Source organism: Myodes glareolus, chromosome 24, assembly GCF_982192425.1.
Source record: "Myodes glareolus chromosome 24, mMyoGla1.1, whole genome shotgun sequence".
In the NCBI taxonomy this organism is placed as follows: Eukaryota; Metazoa; Chordata; class Mammalia; order Rodentia; family Cricetidae; genus Myodes; species Myodes glareolus.
The window spans coordinates 38034497-38057538 of record NC_142049.1 but is presented as its reverse complement, the minus strand read 5'-3'; the positions used below and the strand labels follow the sequence as shown (position 1 = coordinate 38057538).

The 23042-nt window shown below is 36.1% G+C and overlaps 1 long non-coding RNA gene across 1 annotated transcript; it reads left to right on the top strand.

Annotated features, from left to right (window-relative positions):
• The first annotated feature begins 578 nt into the window (after positions 1–578).
• Positions 579–4764, top strand: LOC146889962 (uncharacterized). The gene is made up of 3 exons (XR_014999506.2): positions 579–784; positions 1330–1410; positions 3204–4764. It is a non-coding gene; the product is annotated as an uncharacterized LOC146889962 (long non-coding RNA).
• Positions 4765–23042: the final 18278 nt, after the last annotated feature.

Below are 23042 nucleotides of genomic sequence, written 5' to 3'. Positions count from 1 at the left end.
TTCCTCTTGTATATCTTATTCTAATTCAGAGTCTTGGTGACAGATTGGGTACTGCTTTCGATATTACTGCATATTATTTTCACTGATTCTATTTTCAGTAAAAAAAAAACTGCAGTGTTAAACCAGTTTTCACAATGAAACTCAGAGAAAAGTGGAAAGGGCATGAGTCCCCTTGACGCTGTCAAATCCTAAAACTTGAAGGCAAATATTTCTTTGCAGAACTGCAGTGTTCAAAACAGAGATAGTGGTGCCACAAGTTGAAAGAGAAAGAGAGGTTTCAGAAGCAGGGATGGACATGATGCGCAGACCATAACAGGTGACTCTGAACTGTAATACTGGGAATGAACCAGTACCTGACTGCTATTTACCCTGGGATTTTTCTCATATAGATGTCAAGAGCAGTCTGCCATTTCTGGGCCAATGTACATTCAGGTTTCAGTTATAAATATTTGCCGCTGAGAGAGAGCTGGCATATAGAGAGAGCCCGACTAAAAAGGACCCGTTATGCTGACAATAACATTTGCTCTCCTTGCCTCTGACTCCTCTGAAGGACTGTGCGCATTCCAATTTTCCCCGTAACAATGAGAAGAATGATCTCAATTCCACCAATAGGAACAAAGCCTGTGGTAACCATGGAGATCTGCTTCAGAGCTGCTGACTTATTTCTCGCTCCCATCTCAATGTTTGCTGCGACAGAAAAATATGAAAGTGAAAGTAGATGGCACGAAATGATGTAGTTAAGCTAGAACAAGAATCCAATTATCAAAAGGGAAATCATTATGAGGTAAGAAAGAGGTGATCACATATCCGACTTCTTGGGTCTGTATCCTGCCTATGTACCTGAAATTTTCCGTTCCTCCCTGCCGGTGGCTGATTGTGATAATGTGCTGCCATGTCATAGTTCCAAAACACTTATTGGGAAAGCTCATACTTGAAATTTTTAGATTCCCAGGTCCCTGAGGTTATTGGCCAACATAGTAATTATCTTAGTGAGGCCTCCAATGGCACATAAGATGAGGACATTTCAGTGTTGTCACGTAAAGACTTTCTAAGAAAATCATCCTTTGAGAAAATACATAATCTAAAGCTAACCTAGGAATTTGTAGTTTTTAAGGCTGAATCAGTGGCTTCAGACTAGAGCACATTTCCTTCACTGCAAACAGAAACCGGTCACTCCTCTCACAAATTCCTTGCTTTTCCTATGGCTTCTGTATCCTGCAGGTCTCTGGGGCACATTTTCATCTCTGGTGTTCTTTAAGCTTTTAGCAGGACTTTAGTCAAAGCCCTACTGGCAAAATCACTCAGTGCAGACCTATTTATGCCCTGTAGGAACCAATAAGCAGAGAGATCTCAAACCAAGGACTGGAAAGCACAGGACTGCATTTAACTTGATGACCTCATCCAGAGCTGGTGAGTCATCTGTGTCTCCCCCCCTTATCTTGTGTTGTGAAAAGAAGCAGAGCAATTTACAGGGAACACAGGATGAAATGTAATTTACCCTTCATTTCACCTCCAGTTAACAGACAACGAAACTGGAAAAATGTGACAGGTTGAGCGAGCTGGCAGCTGCTTTTGCCTCGAATCAACCTATATACAAGCAAGCCTGCATTTCTCTCTGGAGATTTTTGATTATGAATCTGTTATGTCAAGTGTATCTGGTTTCTAATTCTTTGTGATTTTTTTCTCTGTTTTTACCTTTGGTCTTTTATGCAGTCAAATTATAATTAAATGTGTTACTATAACTCACTATACATTGTTTAACTCACCATATATTGTAACTATAACTCACACACTACATTGTTTACTAATTTAGAAACCATGTTATTCAGTTTACTCACCAAATTTGATATGGTTCTGTAAATACCAATATTAAATTATCTTTTCTGAATTGTAGATGATATTATTAAAAAATTGGCAAATGTCTGGGTTCCACTATCATCCTAATGCATATAGTACGGTTAGAATAGCATTGAGGTAAATTCATGCCCATCGAACTTAATTGGATACAAAATTGTGGGTATATTTAACCAATGGGGTACTCCTCAGTGGTAAAAATAAGGCCACTTTGAAATTGGTAGACATATAATGAAACTAGAAAATTCCATCCTGAGTGAGTTAACACAGACCAGAATAATGAGGATGGTTTGTACCCAATCATAGGTAAACACCAAATAAAACACAGAATAGGAAATCTATAGCCCACGACCCCAGACAAGCTAAGTAACAAGGGGAACATAAGGGAAACGAACAGTCATCCTTTGACAGCACCAGTCTATTCCCCAGAGCATGTGGGACACTGAAGGCATCCACTTGGAGCTTGGCAAAACTGGCCTTTGGGCAAATAACTTCCCTTGTCTTGAGACTGAAAAAATTCACGATGTCTGAACTGGACAAGCATGATCAAAGAGAAGGGTTTGCCAAACTTTGCCAAGACAGAGTAAGATCATTTTAAAACATTTCCTGTCTCTGAAAATGGTCTGTCAGTGACTCTAGGTCTCAGGAAATGTTATTTGCTCTAATGTTGAAAATGAGATTTTGGGTGATTGCCTACGTAGCCAGTTGTCTCTGTCATTTATTGCACATTTGACAGTTGCTTCTTTGTCCTTCATGTTTATTAAAGTAATATTATTTTCCTCTCAGGTTTTTAATGGGGTTGAATACTACTATGTAGTCATAGTTACATTGCTGTCATGTAACTTGGCCAAGCCATTACTAATAAAGTCTTAGACACCTTAGGATAGAGTATTTATTGAAATATTTAGGATACATTTGTTTTCTTGATATTGTTTATGATGGGTATAAAGCTATTTTTTTGGTTTTTCAAGACAGCGTTTCTCTGGTAACTCTAATTTTTATACTTCATATCTGTTCTTATTTTATATAGTTTTACATTTGTTGAAGTTGGAAGCATGGGGATGGGCGTGGGGTGGGGAGAATGGGGGATGGCGAGAAAGAAGGGGAGGATTGGGGAGAGCTTGGGGGATTGGAGTGGTTGAGATATAGGAAGGGTAGATATAGGAGAAGGGAATAAGATATCTTAATTAAGTGAGCCGTTTCAGGGTTTGCAATAGATTTGGCTCTAGAGGAGTTTCCAGGTCTCCAAGGGGATGTCCTCAGCTAGGTCCTGGGGCAGTAGAGGAGAGGGTGCCTGAACTGGCCTTATCCCATAGCCTCACTGATAAATATCTTGCATATCACCATAGAACCTTCGTCTGACGATGGATGGAGATAGAGACAGAGACCAACACTGGAGCATTGGACTGAGCTCCCAAGGTCCAGATGAAGAACAAAAGGAGGGAGAACATGAACAAGGAAGTCCGGATCGCGAGGTGTGCAGTAGGACTGATCTAATGGGAGCTCACCAAGGCTAGGTGGACTGGGACTGAAGGAGCATGTGTAACCCCTGACAAGGAAGAACGGTCTGTCCATGCTGTTGGGCTGCTGCTCTGTAACCTGCTCCCCATACTGGATAACCTTACACTACCTAAATACAGGGGGAGGTGTTGGCCTTTCTGTAAATGTATATGACATGCTGTTCTGGCATCCATGAGAGGTCTGCCCCACATCGTGTGAACACTGTGGAGGAGTAGAGTAAGAGGGCTAACGGAGGGATTTTGCAAAGAGATGGATGGTGAATCTTCAGTCAGATTTAACACAAAGTTTACATGAATGAATAAATGAGTGAATGAACATATAAATAGATATAAAGGTCATTTGCATGCCATAATGGTAAAAAACACAAATAAAAGGGCCAGATGCTTAAAAAAGTAGAAAATACAAAAATGAGATTAAAATAAAAAGCAATTTTGGCTTGTCAATTAAAAATACTTACTTTTTAATGAACCAATAATAATAATGATCAGCTCTGTGAAGAAATATTGAAGAATAATCATAAAAATATTAAGATTACTACCTCCCACCCTTTGCTTTACTCTGCTTGGTTGTGTCAGTGACAGTGGACATGTTTCTTACTCTTGTCAATCAAGCATAGTCTGCCAATATTACCCCTCAGAAATTCTAACTGTCACTCGCAATAGGACTTTGACACTATTCTGAGCAGTAGTGAGCTTCATCGGGGTTATGATTTCATTGTAACAATTTTGATGTTAAGTAGCTTAACAAGGTGAAAGTTTCTCCTCTTTTTCCTCAAAATCAGTCTTCATCTAAATGTGAAACCATTTAACTAAATTTGCTTCTTTCATTAGATATACATTTGTAAAAGCACTTTCTGCCCAAATTTATCCACACATCTTTGGATCTACAGATAATTCACTAATTTCAAAGTCTTCACCTCCTGCATTGCAATTTGCAAAATGCTCTATTTCTTAGATATAGCTGCTCTTTGTTAGAACTTGACTCCCCTTTAAAGAAGCAAGCATCCTGGAATCAGGCATCTGGTTAGACATCACATGCCCACTGTCCACCATATCGGCATAAGAAATGTCATACTTCATAGGAGTTTCTTCACCCTAGTGTTTAGCATAGAGCTTTTCCTCATCACCAGTGGGGGAATTCCCAATAGGGGAATACCAAAATAACTTGGTATGGAAAATACCAAAATTAGAAGTATGACCATAAGAAGAAAAGATATATGATTCTGACAAACGATGACTTCATGAGATAGCAAAGCATTGTAATGTTGAGGGTCAGCATGCTGGTTAATATGCCCTAGAGTGTTAAACATTAGCTTTATATGCCCCAAAATTTCATTTTACACCAATATTACTCGTACACTTTTGGTCAAAGAGCTAAAAATTTTCAATGTTTTTTCTAATTATTAATACATACTACTTACCATTTTTCTTGAACTTAAAAATACTTCAGGCCAAGTGTAGATTCAATTTATATCCCAAAGAAAAGGATATCTTATCTGAAGACAGCATATCATAAGGAGTAGATCTGTTGGCAGAAGCTGATGGCTTGTATCTTGATGCCCTGACATGAAATAATAAATCAGAATCTATATTATTTACAATAATGTCAGGAAGAAAAAATGAAAGTGAAAGTGAATGAGAGAAAAAATGCAGTTTACCTCAGACCAGAATTCAATTATCAAACCACTGCGAGGTAATCAGGAGATGGTCATATATCCCACTTCTTGGGTCTGTATCCTGCCTATCTTCCTGAAACCCAACATTTCTGCCTGTGGAGGGCTGATTATTATTCTTCACTGCCATTTGTAGCTGACAGGTATCACATTCAGAAATGACGTGTCATGTTCCCTAAACACACTGATTGTGGAATCTGACACTTGAAGTTTTCACAATCAGAGATGCCCGATGCTATTCTGTGACATAGCAATTATTATAGTGGGTCCTCAAATGGTGCATATGATCAGTACATTCATGGTTTCTGTCAGGTATTGACTCCCAAAAAATTTGATTACATAAAATGCATAATTCAAGACTAATCAAGAAATCACAGATATTAAGGCTGAAGCAGTGGCTTCATAGACTGAAGTACAATTCCTGCCCTGCAAACAGGAACAGGTGACTCTTAGCAGAAGCATGAGGAAATCTCAGAAATTCTTTGCTTTTACTAGGTACCTATTGCTTCTGTCTTCTGCAGGTCTCTGGAACAGATTTTGATCTCTGTGTTTGTTTATCGCCAAGCTGGACTTTAGCCAGGAGCCTGGCAGGCAAAATCCCTCAGTGCAGACCTTTTTATGTCATCTAGGAACCAATAAGAAGAGAGATCGAAAACATATGACAGGAAAGCACAGGACTGCATTTACCATGATGATCTCATCCAGAGCTGATGATTCATCTGTGTCTCCCTCCTCCCATTGTGTTGGAAAAAGTAGCAGAGCCATTTAAAGGGGAACACAGGATAAAATGTAATTTATCCTTTGATTTGTCTCTAGTTAACAACAGCCAAACCTGGCTCATTATGACTGGTTGCCACAGTAACAATGCAGCTGCTTTTGCCTAGATTCTAGCTGTATACATGAAAGCCTCCACTTATATTTTTTGGGTTTCATCATCACTATTAAATCTAAACAATTTTTTCTTTCTTTAATGTATACAAAATATATTTAAGGAAGTTGTAGGACCATTGATAAGAAACCATCTATTGGTACATGATTTCCCTACATGACAAGCTATGCTGATAATAATTCTAAATTTCTTCCTCAATTAGCTCAATGCTACAAATAGTTGCTCTAATATGGGTTTGGTTTCATTGTCTTTCCTCTATGCATAATGCACTTTTGAGTGCTGGATATATGACAAGAATTATACATTTAGTTCTGGTTGTTTGAAATATATCAGTGCAAAAGAGCTTACATATAAATCAAATAGTGGTTTGATGCAGATATTTATTTAAACTTGCATTATTGAGATAGGTTTCCTCCTGAGATTTAAATGTGTCATTCTATGCTCACTGACCATGAATGCTCAGAAAACTTTCTTATACCACACTTCTCTAATGTCCTGAAATTGTATAATACCAGCATGGCTGCATTAGAAAATCAGTATTCTAAAAATGAATTGCAGGTTTACAAATTTCCAAATGAGTATATTCCTGATGGAGACTGCTACCTGACTGTCTCAGCTTTCAATGGAACCATGAAGGCATAAAAATTAAGATGATTATAAATCACAGACCACAGAGTTGACCACTCTAAAGATCATTGTATTATTCTTACTCACCAAATATGATATGTTTCTCTGTAAACACCAATGTCAAATTATCTTTTCTTAATTGTATATAATAATGTCCAGAAATGACCAAATGTCTGTGTTCTACCTCTACAATCCTTAAGCATTTCATGTAATAAGAACTATGGAGAACTACTTCACATTAAAAACAAATTTCCAGGCAAATGTATGATTCTATAAAAATCCATCTGAAGTGAGGTAACTCAGACCAGAATCAAGAGGATGGTTTGAACCAATATATGATGAAAATGGGAAAATATGGGTATGGTGAAAAGGGAATGCAGAAAGTAAGGGAATAGCTAAACTTTAGAATTGGAAGAATTCATAAGGATGACCACAATTAAGACTCTATGTAATAGTGGAAAGGGTACTTGAACGGCCTTGTTTTGTTGTCAGAATGATTACTATCTTAAATGTCATCATAGAACCTAAATCCAGTAAATAATGGAACAGATGCAGAGATCCACAGTTAATCACATGGCTGAGTTCCTAAAGTCCAGTTGAAGAATGGAAGTAATAATAATACATGCAATAGATCAAGGTCATGATGGGAAAACTCATTGAAACATCTTTCCTGAGCTAATGGTAGCCTAGAAACTCTGACCTGACAATGTGGGAACTAGCATACTAACAAACTAGGCACTCTGAATATGAGGGAGATTTGTATGATTGGAGCAGACTTTCGATATTGGGGCAGTGTGACCAGGATTGATTCATCCTGCTTGTTCTGATTTTAGGGAACCCATTCTCTGGAAGACTATCTAGCAAAGTCTAGATATAGTGTGAATAAAACAATATAGAATACAAATGCAACTATGATACGTTCAAATTAAATAAAATAAAATAATAAGGATATTGCCTGTGTTAGAGATGTGTCTTTTTAAGGTATCTGGTAAGTCATATATAAACAAGCAAAAAATTACATTTACATATAACTTAGTGCTATTTAAGTGTGATTTGGCTTTAAATAATTGTAAGTCATTGATAGAAATTATGAGTACTGGAATATTTCTTTTTACCAGGTTTTCTTTATTTCCTTGGAAACAATTAAAGTCACAGTGGTTTAACTCTTAGAAATTGTATTATTTTCTTTTTAGGCTTACTTCATGTTACAGAGTGGGAGGGGCAGCCTGACTAAAAAATGGGCCTGTTCATTAATTTCATATTTTAAGGCAGATGTAGATCACAGCCCAGTCTATGGTAAGATATTAAGCATCAGCTGGGCAGGTTTAAATTCCAAGTTCATGTGATTGTTCTTCAGTTTGTAGACACGATCATTGAGGGTGAAATCACTACTGAGAAAGTGAAATACGTAAGGAATAAACATAGATATTTTATACTAAAAATGCATATAAAATAATACATACCAACATTATTATGAAAATTTAATCATAAAATTCCTCAAGTAGATAGCAAAACTTGAAATTTAAGTGTACATCAGCATATAAATGAAATGGAATATGTAGGAAGTGGGTACCTACTAATCAAGAACAGGGTACAGAATATTCCTTTATATTGTGTGAATATTTGTCATTTTAATTTATTTAAGAAATATTCTGACTGCATATTTTCTAAGTAGGATAAGTTTCAGCTGAAGAAACAGACAAAAAGTAGTTAGGAAAAATCGAGAATTATCAGTGCCATGAAAAGCTGTGGAAAGTGGATGTAATCCACATGGCAGAGCACATATATGAAATATAATTAAAATATTTACATTTAAGTTAGTAATAAACTGAGCTATTTCCTGAGTGTTTAGAATAAATAATAATTTTGTCTGTGGTTATTTAGGAACTGTCTAGTGGGAAACAAAACTCTGCCTACTAATGATATTCTGGTGTAGGGAAGTAATTAGTATAAGACAAATTAAAATATATATCTAAAAGATTCTAAGCAATCAAAAAGTTGAATAAAATGTAGATTCTGAATAGTGTCTTTGTTCAGTTAAGATCAATACTAGTGTGAAACAGTGGAATGGCTCTTTAGGAGATGTTTTATGATCATGGTGCTGGTAATTACCAAAAGCATTAAGACTCCATTAAGATGTCCTCCATTCAAATATTTTATAAGGTTTATTAAGAATGGACCCAATAATGTCCCAGAGGTACAGTGATAATCATGGCTCCCTGAGACCTCAACCATGAAGCTAGTCTCTTAGGGACCCAAAGGTGAGGATCCAGCTACAAATGCATAGAATATTGTATTTTAACACTGTCCCATCTAATAAAATAACAATACAGTTGTCTAGCAAATAAAGTTCAGACAAAAATGACTCTAGATAGACTGCTGTGTGTTTATAAATATGCATGTGTCAGTGATTTTGCTGGTCTTTCTTTAAATGTTAGTTATGAATTTAAATGAGATAATATTAATGGATCACTCCTAAGATGGGATTTATTTAATTGCTTTCCTTTTATTTATTTTTCATTTATTTTATACTCTAAAAAAAGTTCTCCCACAGATTCTTCTTCCATATGCTTCCCTCCCCACAGTTCATCCTCACAAATTCCACCCAAGGGATAGGCCACCCATGGCGGGGCAACATAACTTGGCTATTAAGCTGATGCAGTACAAACCCTACCATATCAAGATGTGTTAGACATCCAAAGTTTTGAAATTATCTCTAAAAATTTGATCTTGTACCAGAAATAAGTCCTGTTCTCTCTCCCAACTCCTTAAATTGACCAAGCTACACATCTATCTTCCACAAACAGTTAGTCTAGATCAGTGAAATACAGGCTTCATAGCAGTTGGTATAGAGTTCATGATTTCCCATGAGCTTGGTTATGTCTCTGTAAGCATCTCAAAATATTCAACCTCCCTTGCTGATGTAATTTCTGCTCATAGGCATTTTGGTGTCTCTTTGGACCATTAAAAATTCCTTCTCCTATATTAATATACAAAAATTTTGGAGGAAAGAAACCATGATTGCTCTTAGGACTGCAGAGGAAGGAAGAGAGAGAGTGGGGGGAACGGGAGGGTATTGGAAGGAGGGGAGGAAGTGGAAATATTTATAAATAAATAAATAAAAATGAAGGAATAAAAAGACTTGTAATACCTATTCTACTTGTATAAAAACCCTTGTATGAGAGCTTCAAATTACACTCAGATTCAAACTGAAAAAACAAAAAACATTTGGAAAAAATCCATCACATCCCAATTTTAAAATGACTGCACAATTTCCACTATTACATCTGAAGATTGTATACTTTTATCTCTTTAATAACATCTCAGTTCATTTAAGAAAGCTGTATGCCATTCAGTATGAATCTACCTACTGGAATATTAGAAGCCAATTTTGGTAAACATCCTAGAAAAAAATAAACATCTAATGTTCGTTCTCATATCAGAGTATTGTACTCTGATATGGATCAGGCATCATTAGTCCTTCCAATAGGCATGCTGGGACTTCTGAATTTTTGATATACCACAAGAATTAAGCATTTTGTTCTATATCTTGGAAGTCATGAGTTCACATGTGCTTATATGAATCCTTTTCAATATGTCTAAAGGTCAGAAAGTTCAGACGTACTCTTGCTGCTTCAAGTGTATAAGCTAGGATGCTTGGAGCTAATGTGTTGTTGCAGAGCATTGTGCCTAGACAAAAGAGTATTTTTACCTAGTGAGTGGTTATTACTTGTTTGGAGATTTGTAGATGAATTTATTTTGTATGGTCTTTGTATCATGGAAACGAAGTCTTGGATCATACCCAATTTTATATTGAGGTGAATAAGAACTCTGAATGGTAGATTTGAGACAAATAAAAGTATTCACTGAATGCTCTACTCATCTACAAGGTGTGCACATTACCCCAAGTTCAAGTATGCAGTGAGTCTATGTCAAGCCATTAAGCAGTTTGTAACATAGTGCTTACAAAACCCACTTAAATGCTTGGTCTCTTGACAGAGCCAAAGGTCACTCTAGAAACACTACAAAGGAAGCCTACATTTTCAAAATGGTGTGCTGTTTTTCTTACAGCTATTGCTGTATCAGGAAAACTGCTCTTAAAGGAGCTGGGCAAGCCACCAAGAAAATACAGGCTAAAAAGAAGCCATGATTACCTCTGTTCTTGTGTGTCTAGAATCCCTTTTCACAGTCTCTCAGATTTTAAGTAGATTCGAGTTGGCCACAGGTGCAACAATTTGTTGTAAAGAAGGCCACTTTTTGATTACCATTTTCTTAGACCTGAAATAATCACACAGATACTGTTTTATTTGAATCACTGCTCATCCTATTAACTCTAGCTTCTCATTTTCTAGCACTTACATATAATTTATTCAATGTCCAATAATCTGTGCATTGCCATGTGACAGTGGCTTACCAGGAAATTTTCCGTGTGACTCTAGCTGGGCAACAAGACTTTTCTGTGACTCTACATTCTTTCTCCTAGCATTCAATTTATTTTTCCCTGCTTACCCAAGTTCTGCCCTTCTATAGGTCAAAAGCAGTTTCTTTATTCAATATTGGTAATCACAGCAGACAGAGGAGAAACACATATCACTCATCAGGCTAGATCCCTCTGAATACCAGCATTTTGTTTTATAAAGTTTGACTTTTGTAAATCTTAGAAATAATTGTTATCTAACTACAGAGTTTATCTTTGAGAATGCCTGCAGCTATCCAATAAACCTATGTTTATTTATGTATAAACCATGAATGTACTCTTACTTGCTCTAGCTTTAAGGTGATTCATGTACACTATGGGTGACTCTAGGCCTCTAATTCTTGAATAACTACCTGTTGTCTACATTGGTCCTAATTATACAATTTAGTTTTTCATGTCTTTGTGTTTTCATACAATAAAATAGGATCAAGCTTATTCCTAGGCTGATCATGTTAAAAATTGACAGCCTAGTATTGGATCTTTGACTACACAAGGCATAAACTTTTCTTCCTTTAGATTATTTAATGGTGGATGCTTTTTATGAGTTTCCTAGCCATCTTTAAATCTGATCACAAAGGCATTAAAGCAAAGCTTTTCTTTCTCTCAATAATTTTCCTGCGATGACTGAGGCTCCATTCAAATCTTGCCACTCTTGCTTTCTAGTAATTCAATTTTTTCACTCCCTTTTCTTATTCATTCTTTTATCTCTTCAACATTGCATGTCTGCATTATCGTAGTCTTTACATTATAATTTGTTGTAGGGGTCACTAATTCATTTTTTACCAAAAATATTGGTTAATAGATAATAATCTAAAATAGTCAAGCTTGTAATCATGTTAGTTAGATTTTCAAGATGTACAGAGATATATTTCAAATGGATAGGTATTCTTCAAACCTTTTAAAGACCACAGAATATGTCATTTAAAATTGTTTTGATCATCCAGAATTTTTCATGACAATGAGACACATCTGCACATGGCAGCAGCAGTCTACTACAAAAAAGAATGGTCAACAAAGAGGCTCTTTATGGAGTTGTTTACCCATTTCCAAAAAAAATTCTCTTGCCTGAACTGTTTGACTGAACTTGAACTTGAAGGACCCATTAGATAAATGATGGCTAAATTTCCCTACAAATGGTGAGAGAGTCCTTTGGGGTTCCTGCTTCATAAAAGAATCTTCAATACATTTTGTAGGACATACAAAAAATTACTGACAAGCTGCCAATATAGGTAAAAGTATCTTTTTTTGTTTCCTGTTTATGGAATAGTCTGCCAAATATTATGGGCATGTAGTCTAAAGATAGTCGAAACACGGATGCTCCAACCATACCAAAAAAACTGATAAAAGAAATGTAACATTTAAAAACATTGAGATATATGAAATGCTGCCATGTTTAACTGAGAAAATGATGTAAACAGAGAAAAAATACTTTTAGTTTGGTAATACAAGTTATTGTAGACTGTGATTTTGGAACAAACTTTTGTAAGCACCAAAAATGGGTGGCTATTAGAATATATTCTCCAATGTTGTCAAACACAGATGGAATAATTTTTGTGAATTTAAGTCCTGATTTTGCTAATTCTATGGACTCCTGTACATGTCAGGAGCAGGCTGCCCTGTCTAGACCAATTTACAGTGAGGCTTTGGTTATACGGATTTCCAAATGAGACCTGGAATAAAGACAGAACCTGACTGATAAGAACCAGTACTGATAACTTTTTATAAGCATTCTTGGTCTTAGATAGCAGGGGTGTGTCCATTCAAATTGAGCATGAAATAAGAACCAACTAGAAGAGTGATCTCAATTTCAACTGTGCAGCCAATTTCTGTGGTCATCTTGGAGAGCTCAATCTAACTGCTGATTTGCTTCTTCCTCCATAGCAGTAGCAGACAAACTGAGCATGGACAAGAGAATGAATTTTAATTTACTCGAGAAAATGGGTCATCTTAATGAGAGGGGGATTATAAACAATAATCCAGGATAACAATCTATTATAAACAATAGTCAATGATAACTATGAGTGACAATTATTTATTGTTAGGGTCTACATCTTGGCTATAAATAGGAAAGCCTTCATTTCAATTTTATATTTCTGATTGTGATTCTGGCCTGCACATTGAAGCTTATTGCTGGCATTTTCTAATAGGTCAAGTCAGATTCCACAAATGCAATTAATAATTATATGAATTATAGAATGTGTAGTACATTTTAAATGTATGAATTTTAAATAGAAATTATGAAATAATAAAGATATTTTCTAAATAGGGATGTTATTTTGAAACCCAGCTAAGAAATGCACAAATTATAAATGATATATAGAAATGCCATGATAATTTTGCAAAAGTTTGATGTTTTAATTTAGAAAGAACAAAATATATTTATTATTTCCAAATTTCAAAATTGTATGCATGCTTTTATTAGTGTTTCACATATGTGTACATGTTTTGACATTGATTTCAGAGTAATAATCTCTAATTCTTTTGACATGTTTTCAGGTATTTTTATGTAAACACTTTAATTTTGATAAAATTCACCACATTGCATTCACTAGATTTTCTCTGTAATCATCAATATCAGTACATCATCCTCAGGTCATATATCTGCTCTCTCTTTTCACTGACATCTGACTTCAGGGAAAAATGTGTGTGTGTGTGTGTGTGTGTGTGTGTGTGTGTGTGTGTGTGTGCGTGTGTTTTGAATTGCGGCATTTTTCTAGCACATGGGCAACATTTCAAAGCTAGCATAAATGAAAAAATCTATTTTCCCCCTTTCATTATTTCTGAAATAATAATAAAAGTAAAGTTATAAGCCATTCCACTCTTGGGAATATACCTAAGAGATGCCCTATCATACTACAAAATCATTTGTTCAACTATGTTTATAGCAGCACTATTTGTAATAGCTAGAACCTGGAAAAAACCTAGGTTCCCCTCAATAGAAAAATGGTTAAAAAAGGTGTGGAACATATACACATTAGAGTTTTACTCAGCGATAAAAAAAAATGACATCTTGAGTTTTGCATGCAAATGGATAGAAACAGAAAATGCTTTACTGAGTGAGGTAACCCAGACCTATAAGGAGAATTATGGTATGTACTTACTCATAAATGGATTCTAGACGTAATTAAATGACATTGAGCCTATAATTCGTGATCCTACAGCAGCTAAATTATAAAATGAACCCAAAGAATATCATATAGTTATTCTCCTGGAAATTGGAAGTAGAAAAGATTGTCAGGCAATTCTTGGGTGCATGGGGGTGGAAGGGAAGATGTAAAGGGAGAATGGGTAGAGAGAAAGGAAAAGGGGAGGATTCGGGAGAACTTGGGATAATGGGATGGGTGGGAGGGAGGAAGCGTGGACATGGGAGCAGGTAAATAAATATCTTAATTAAGGGGCCCATTTTAGGGTTTGCAAGAAAATTTATTTTTGAGGGGTTCCCAGGCCCAAAGAGAGGTCCCCAGATGGTTCCTTGGGCAGCAGAGGAGAGGGTGTCTGAACTGGACTTGTCCCATAGTCACACTGATGAATGTCTTGCATATCACCATAGAAACTTTATCTGGCGATGGATGGAGATAGAGACAGAGTACCACATTGGAGCACTGGACTGAGCTCCCAAGGTCCAAATAAAGAGCAGAAGGACGGAGAAAATGAGCAAAGAATTCAGAACCACGAGGGGTGTTTCCACCCACTGAGATGGTGGGGTTGATCTAATGGGATCTTACCAAGGCCAGCTGAACTGGGAGTGATGGAACATGTGATCAAACTGGACACTCTGTATGTGGCTGGCAATGAAGGCTGACTGAGAAGTCAAGGACAATGGTACTGGGTTTTGATTCTACAGCATGGACTGACTTTGTCAGAGCCTGGTTTGTTTAGATGCTAACCTTTATAGACCTGGATGGAGGGGGGACGACCTTGGACTTCCCACAGGGCTGGGAACCTTGACTGCTCTTAGGATTAGAGAGTGGGGAAGTGGAGGGAAAAGGGAGACAGGGAGGAGGTGGAAATTTTTAATAAATAAATGAATAAATTAATTATTTAATGAAAATATAAGTCATTCTCATATTTTGAATTCATAATGTTCCTCAGAATAGAGTAGAACATTCTCTGGATTTTGTAATTAAAAAATTACATATGCAGATTTACACAATTTAAATTCAATAATACAATTATATATATATTATACATAAATATAAATCAATTACTATTTGCATGTGTTAGTATAATAGCAGGCCACAGCATTGAAATGTGCCACATGTGGTATGAAAACAGGCAAGAAAATCTTAGCGATTCCTTCATTCACTGTATATGCTCCATGGCCTGGGAAAATATGAGAATGTTAGTATACCAGATTTTTTTCACACATATATATTATAAATAGATCCAGCTGTTAATATATCAAATTATCAGTTTATGGACAGAGCCCTCAATGATTCTGTTATTTTTTTAACATAAAAGCAGAATATAACATAAGGGTTATTATTTGGAGTAGACAAAGATGTTTTTATATGAAACCCACTTCTCTACCACTTTCTTTCCTCTGATTCTATTTTTTGCATTTTTACAGATTCTGCAATTTTTGTCTGCCTCCTGAACTAAAACTGTAGGATCACTACAATGTCTTTGATGTTCTTATATACTCCACACATATATCAAATAAGAGCAGCATTCAGAAGTTTTCCATACAAAACTACATAGAAGGAAATAAAATTAAGTTTTACTGTTTATCTTAAAAACAAAGTATTTAAATAGCTGTTTACACTATTAGGATCTGGGAATCATTCTCTTAAACCATGATTAAAGCTATAATTTCTACTTATACTCATCCTAAAATATTACTGTCAAAACCACAACTAACAAGAACACAACATATCAAGGTTAAATGTTTGATTTTCCAGTTACTTCAAATGATATAATTTGTCAAAATTTAGCTCTTTGAGGGTATTACAGGTTTCATATGCATAGACATGTCTAAATTTTTAGTCTTATAATTTTTAAAAATGCAGATATATAATTGACAAAGAGAAAACTTTGCCCAATGCAACAATTGAACCTACTCCATATTGTTAGGGAGATAGTGTTAAAAAAATTATAAACTTCCTCTGCAACTTTTCTTAGGAATATAATTTCTAACTCTGTCCTAAATATTTATCTGTAGACCCAAAAGACACATTGGCTATAACTTGCATAAAAAAAACCAGACAAATTTAAAGTATTAAAGACCAAAACATTAGAAATCTTAAATGCCTATTAAAATTAAATGAAAGCAAAGAAACAATGAAAAATGCTTAGCACAATGACATCCCTTATTGAAATGTCAAAAGAGATGGAAAACTCTCTAAATTAACACAATTACCAGAAAAGCCACTGTCAAATTTTGGAGGCTAAGAAGAAAGGATCTTTTTCTACTGTACAGTAATATTGATACGCTTTTTTATTAGAAAGGTCAGTGTAGCATGAGGGCCAGCTTGTTGGGATTCCTGTTCCTGCCCATTACCCCACAGCTGTCAAGTCCCAAAGAAAATCAATCACACAGAGATCTCTGTAAGATTATAAACTAATTGGCTCATTAGGTCAGGCTACTTATTAGCTCTTATAACTTATGTTACCCCATTATCCTTATCTATGTTAGCACATGGCTCAGTACCTTTTCCAGTGGGGCAGCTTACATCTTTCCTCTCTGGTGGTCTGGGCAGAAGTGCGGAGGGAGATTCCTGCTCTCCAGAATACTCCCAGTCTCTTTGCTCCACCTCTGCTTCCTGTCTGGCTTTCCGGCCTATACTGCCTGCTTGGCCAATCAGCGTTTTATTAAAATATGATTGACAGAATATAGACAATTCTCCCACACCATTTCCCTCTTTTTATTTTTCAAACAAAGAAAAATACCCATAGTCCATTTGTTGGGAATGTGGGCACAGTATTTCAGGCTACTTCCTGCTTGTTGGTGGCGCTGATGATCTTATGGGGACCTAAAGAAAATTTAGAGTTATAATCAAGTCCTGACTGGAGTATCCTGTGAGTCTTGATCATCTCCGGCAGTAGTCTTGAATCTGTTCTGGATGTAGAACTCTGTCATCTGGACCATCTCTTCCTATGGGAGATTTTTCAGGTGGTCTTCCTTTTTTGAACCTGATTTTTCTTAACTCAGAATGAATCCACAGCCTCTCATTTTCTGTGGAAACAAAAGCAAAATCTCTTCTCCAAAGTAGCATACCTTTGGACTTCAAATTTGAAGCCAAGGTATTTTCAAAATATCTATCTTGGATTAATTCAGCAGCATTTTTAAGCAAGTATCTTTAGCAGCTGTTACTTCTTCCTCAGCATTCAAACAATTCAAAGAGAGCATAATAACATACAGTATCAAGATTCTCTGCATATTTTCCATCTTTATTTTAACCTCTATTTCTTCTATTTTTACTTTTACTTTTTGAGACAGGCTGTCTGTATATCTTTGTGCTGGAAAAACTCTGTAGACCAGGCTGTCCTTGAATTCACAGAGATCCCTCTCTCTCTGCCTCCCCAGTGCTGGGATGAAAAGCTTGTGCTACCACTCCTTGAACTCTAAGAGATCTGTCTCTGCCTCCAAGGCATTGGGATTAAAGGTGTGTGCTATCACACCTTGAAGTCACAGGGGTCAATCTACCTCTGTCCCTTGAAGTCACAGAGATCAACCTACCTCTGCCACCCAGGTATTAGGATTAAAGGTGTGTACTACCACACGTTGAGGTCAATTTACCTCTGTCTCCCAAGGGTTGGGATAAAGGTGTGTAGCACCACACCCAACTACTTTCTTCCTTTTTACTTTAAGAACTTTAACTTTTAGCCTGCATATATTCTTAACACACTGTAAACCATTTAGAGGTTTTTTTTCATCTTTGAATCTTTCTTTACTGTATATCTCTCTTTTTCTGACTACATGAGTCATTAAAGAGAATATTAGAGCCATGGCTTTGATAGCTGAATCCAGCCCATTCCTTAGCTTTCAAGCCTCATAGCGGAGGTACCGCTGGAGCCATTTTTCTTTCTACAACTCTGTGGCGCATCAGGGTCCCTGCCAGCAAGCAAGCTGCAGCATTCTGCTCACAAACCAAATTCAGTCGGACTGCCTGCCTAAAAGAGTCAGAGTTTGCCCTGGCAGGATGGTCCAGAAAGCCAGCATTTTAAAACAGCGTGACTTTTTTCCTGCTACTGTTGAAAACTGAAAATCATGCGTTCAGCTTTTCATCAATACCGTTTAAGTGTTCATGGCAGGACCTCTTAAAAGAGCTGCAGGGTTTTGCAGCTAAAACTGAGTCAGGAAGCCTCTCTTAGTTGAGAGGATTTGCTTGCTTCTAGCAAGCAGAGCAGACCCAAGAAATTGCTGCCACTAAGAAAACATGCTTTACTCTATTCTTTCCCAATCATTCTCAAGCTTTCTGTGTATTCAGTTATCCACGTGGGCGCCATCTGTAACATAAAAGGCGGCTTGTTAGGGTACTGTGTGGGACAGAAACCCCAACAAGCCTGCCTTCATGTTAAAGGTCAGTGTTAAATTGGTTATATAAAATCACAACAGTGAGTATTCACTATCGAATTCTGATGTATACAATCATATCTACACAATAAAAAATAATAATTTTTGTGGGAGAGTTACTGCTCTCTCAGTTTTGCGCATCTGTGGTGCTTGGCTTCTCATGCTGCTCTGATCTGTCAAATACTAACTCTCCAAGTGGCTAGGCTTCATTGTTCCCTTGTCCTGAATATTCTGACTTTTCTTCTTGTTGCTATTAGGGACTTTATTCCTGACCATAGTTATTGTCTAGTAAGTTGCCTAATTAACCATGTACACGAGGAGAATTTCCTCCTTTCCCTTACTCTATATTTACCTGGATTTTTCCCTTGAATAAACAAGACTTGATCAGAATCCTGTCTTGTCTCCATCTCCTGTGTCTCTTGTCCCATCTCATTCTCACTTCCCCTCTAGGGACACATTGACTGAAGGTGTGTCAGGGTAAATTGGTGCCCATCGTTTGGCTGGAACACAGGGGATTCAGTGAAGAAGCTGTTCAGAGACACACAAATAAACTGAAGAATAAGTAAGAGGAAGAGAAGTACAGGAACCTGCTGTGTGTTCTAAAACTCGGTAAGCAGAACACCAATCACGGGACAATAATTCAGCATGAAATGAGACATGCATTCAAGACATGGGGTGGGGGTAAATATTAAAATTAAAAGGTAAGTTTATTTTGAGTACATAAAAGATGTTTATAGATGAAAAATGATAGAGAGTTAGAGAGGCTCTTAAAGATTACTATTAAGCATTTGGGCCAAGAAATTTCTTATAACTGCCTATTTTATAAGAATTAATAAATTTTAGTTTTAGAGGCATTATGATTTTATAGTTGACAATGTTATGGGGATAGAAGAGAAAGTATTATTAAACGATAAGGTAGAGAAAATGGATAAAAAAGAGCCTAAATATTTGCAATGGCAAATATGGGTTTTTTTAATTTGAGAAGGTTCAAATTAATACAGCCAGCAACAATACTGTGCTAAGGGAAATTATTTTTCCTGTGTTAAAAGGCAAGTGGAGCTTGTAATAACCCTAATCATCAGGCTAATACCCCAGTTGAAATACATGAATTACTGAGAGAAATAGGCAAGGAAGCATTGGAGCATCTTTGCCCCATGGGAGAGAACTATGGTTATTGGATTATAGTCAATCAGAAATCTAATGAGCCTTTTATTGAATTCCTAGCTAGGCTAAAATAAACAGTGGAAAGAACTGTATTTGGAGAAGAAGCAAGGAAATAACTTCTTAAAATGTCAAGCAAACAAAAATGCCAATGTGTGTTATAATGAGCTAAGCTATCAGTTTAGGAAACAGGAAATATTAATAATTATAGGAATGAATGAAAAGATATTACATATGAAAGTAGAAAACTGCAGTTGGCTGCTGAAATTATGGCCACCATTTATTACAATCTGCAAAAAGAAAATAAAAATTTAAAAGATTTAATATGTTTGGAAATTGACAAATCAGTTTCTTACAAAGAAGCTCAGGCAAAAGGAAAGTTAGTTAAAGAGCATATTCAAAATGCCTTTTGAATAGTTTATAATCTCTGATCACATGCAAAATGTCTAGAGATCTGACATTTGAATATTTGGAAATGCTCTAAGGTATCATTGGTAACTTTTTTCTATTTTCAAGAGGAACGTTGACATTTACATACTAATGCTAATCATCCATATGTTCAATATAAAATTCCATTTTGATAAGTAAATCACACTTTAATGTCCATTACATTTTACAACAGCATATTGAAATTTTAAAAAGGAAGATTTTTGTATGGAATTAATGTGAGATATTAAGAAACATTAGGGCAACTTTACATTAATTCATATTAAATTTCTCAAATCTGCCCCAAAGAGATATTCTCACTAAGGTAGAGAAATAGTTTGCTTATACTTCAAATGTTGAACTAGCAGAAAAATTGCCAAGATGCTGAATAGCAGTCTGCATTGCTAATGGAGAAAGGGAGAGGGTATGGCTATCTCTCTCTGCAGGATGAGTAACAATTATGGCTCCTGAAGAGGACATTCCAATATTGGCCATGGTACAATTATATTCATGGAAGCTACCTTGACAACATTGGTCTTTACCACGATCACAAACTTGGGGTCAGGTGAAATCTCTTGTGCCCTATGGTCAGATTATTGTCCAGCAGTACAAAGATGGGTTATAGCCGAAAATTGTTTCTTGACTGTATGTGCTCTGTTAATTGTCTCTTCTGTTCAGGGATCAGCTGTTAGGTATTCTGTTTACATCCCTTGTACACCTGGATTAAAGCCTGTATTTTGGTGAGATACTGATGTTTTAGTGTATAGTACTGTAAGTATTCTCTCTCCTCCTTGAAATGACTTGACTTATTTGAATAAATTTGATGGGACCTCTTATAATATTACTTATAAGGATAATAGAAAGCCAATAAGCTTTGGAAATTGTCCTGGTTTATCAGTGGGATTACATTATTACAACCTGGTATTAAAATAGCCATATCTCATGCTTGTCTTCAAAGATTTTCAGCATGGTCCATTAATCAGACCTGGGAAAATATTATTGAAAATTACAAATTATCATATCCTGTATGTCCAGATATTACATATCATGGTATAAAATATCAGCCATTAATTTGGGAGACTTGTTTGGGAAAATTTGGCAAAATAGTTCAAAATAAATGATCCATTGGGGAGCATATGGTCAATTTAATAACACTTGTTCTGAATGGAATGTTATGACTTGTGATTTGCTTAATGCTACCAAGTTGAATTGAGCTGAGAATGAAATGATAACTGGAAGACATCTTCTGGTATGGGGAGATAGAGGAATCAATGATAATCACGTTGCCTTATTCACAGCTCCTACTGCAATTCAGAAGATTGTTCCTGCCTTGAAACATGTTCAGCTTTTAAATGGCTCATTTTTTGCAACCATAGTATCTGCTTCTACTTACAAATTTCCCTTATTTGGAAGTACTAATATTACTGATTGTTTGCCAATAACACATGTATATTTTGTTGGAAGAATTAATTTTACATCTGGAATTGATTGTTATGATTGTCAATTGCATTTATATATTAATACCTTTGATAAGTTTAACCCTCATAATCTGTCTCTTATGATATTACAACAGCATACACATGTTTGGCTGCCTTTTAATTGGGTCATTCTTGGGCTCAAAATTCTCTAGATATTATTGTAGAATTCTTCAAAAAGATAGTGAAAAGAACAAAGCACATGTTCAGTACAGTAATAGCTGTAATTCTTAATCTTATTGCTCTTGTTGCTTCGGCTTCTGTGGCTGGTTTTGCTTTACATATGTTCTTGCATTCAAAACACTTTGTAGAGTAATGACATAAAGACTCTCATGCACTCTGGATAGAGAAAGTTCAAGTAGGTGCTCGGCTTCAGACAGAGACTGATGTATTTAAGAAAACTGTGAGATGGTTGGTAAAGAAATATCTATCTTTACAAGAACAAATTACCTTAGCTGGGCGGTGGTGGCGCATGCCTTTAATCCCAGCTCTTGGGAGGCAGAGGCAGGCGGATCTCTGTGAGTTCGAGGCCAGCCTGGTCTACAAGAGCTAGTTCCAGGACAGCCTCCAAAGCCACAGAGAAACCCTGTATCGAAAAACAAAAAAAAAGAACAAATTACCTTGCGTTGTGATTGGAAAACAACCATTTTTTGCATTACTGATTTGTCTTATAATGATTCTTTACATAATTGGATGGTTATTCATGCTTATCTTTTGGACAATATCTCTACTCAATCTCACATGATCACTCACATAATACTATAGGATTTAGATTTGCTAAATCATTTCCTGATTTGGATGCCTCCACCATTGCACAAATTTTTGCTAACAAATCTACATATCCAAAAAGATTTTTAGAAATTATTCTTCATATCTCCAGTTGTATGCTTATTGTAATCATTTTTATGTTTCTTTTATTCTTTATTATGTATGAATATTTTATTCAACCAATAAATATGAAAAAAATTTATATATTTTCTGATTAAAACATCTTTTGACATCAAATAAAAATGGGGAAGGAGGAAGTTCTGGATACACAATTGGCCTAGAGTGGAGGGTCCTCCTGAAACAGATGCAATGAAGTTGGGAAACAGTTGTCTGGCAGAGCAAGCACAGATGAAAGCATACTTTCTCTGCCCATTTCTCAACTGTTCTTTCAAAATCTGTACCCTATAAAGAAGTGGCCTTGGAGTTCAGTTCATCACACATCACCAGGCATAATGTTGGAAGTGCTTTGCTTCTGTATACCTTTTCTTTCTTTCAGTGTATTATTATTTAATTTGGCGAATACCCAAAACCCTACTAGAAACTTTATTTTGCCCTCCTTATGAATGCCATGGAGGCATTAGCAATGTGTCCCCTACCTTCTTCCCTTGTAAGCATCCTTGCTTGGCTTATTAATTTTGTTTCGCTAGGATCTTTTT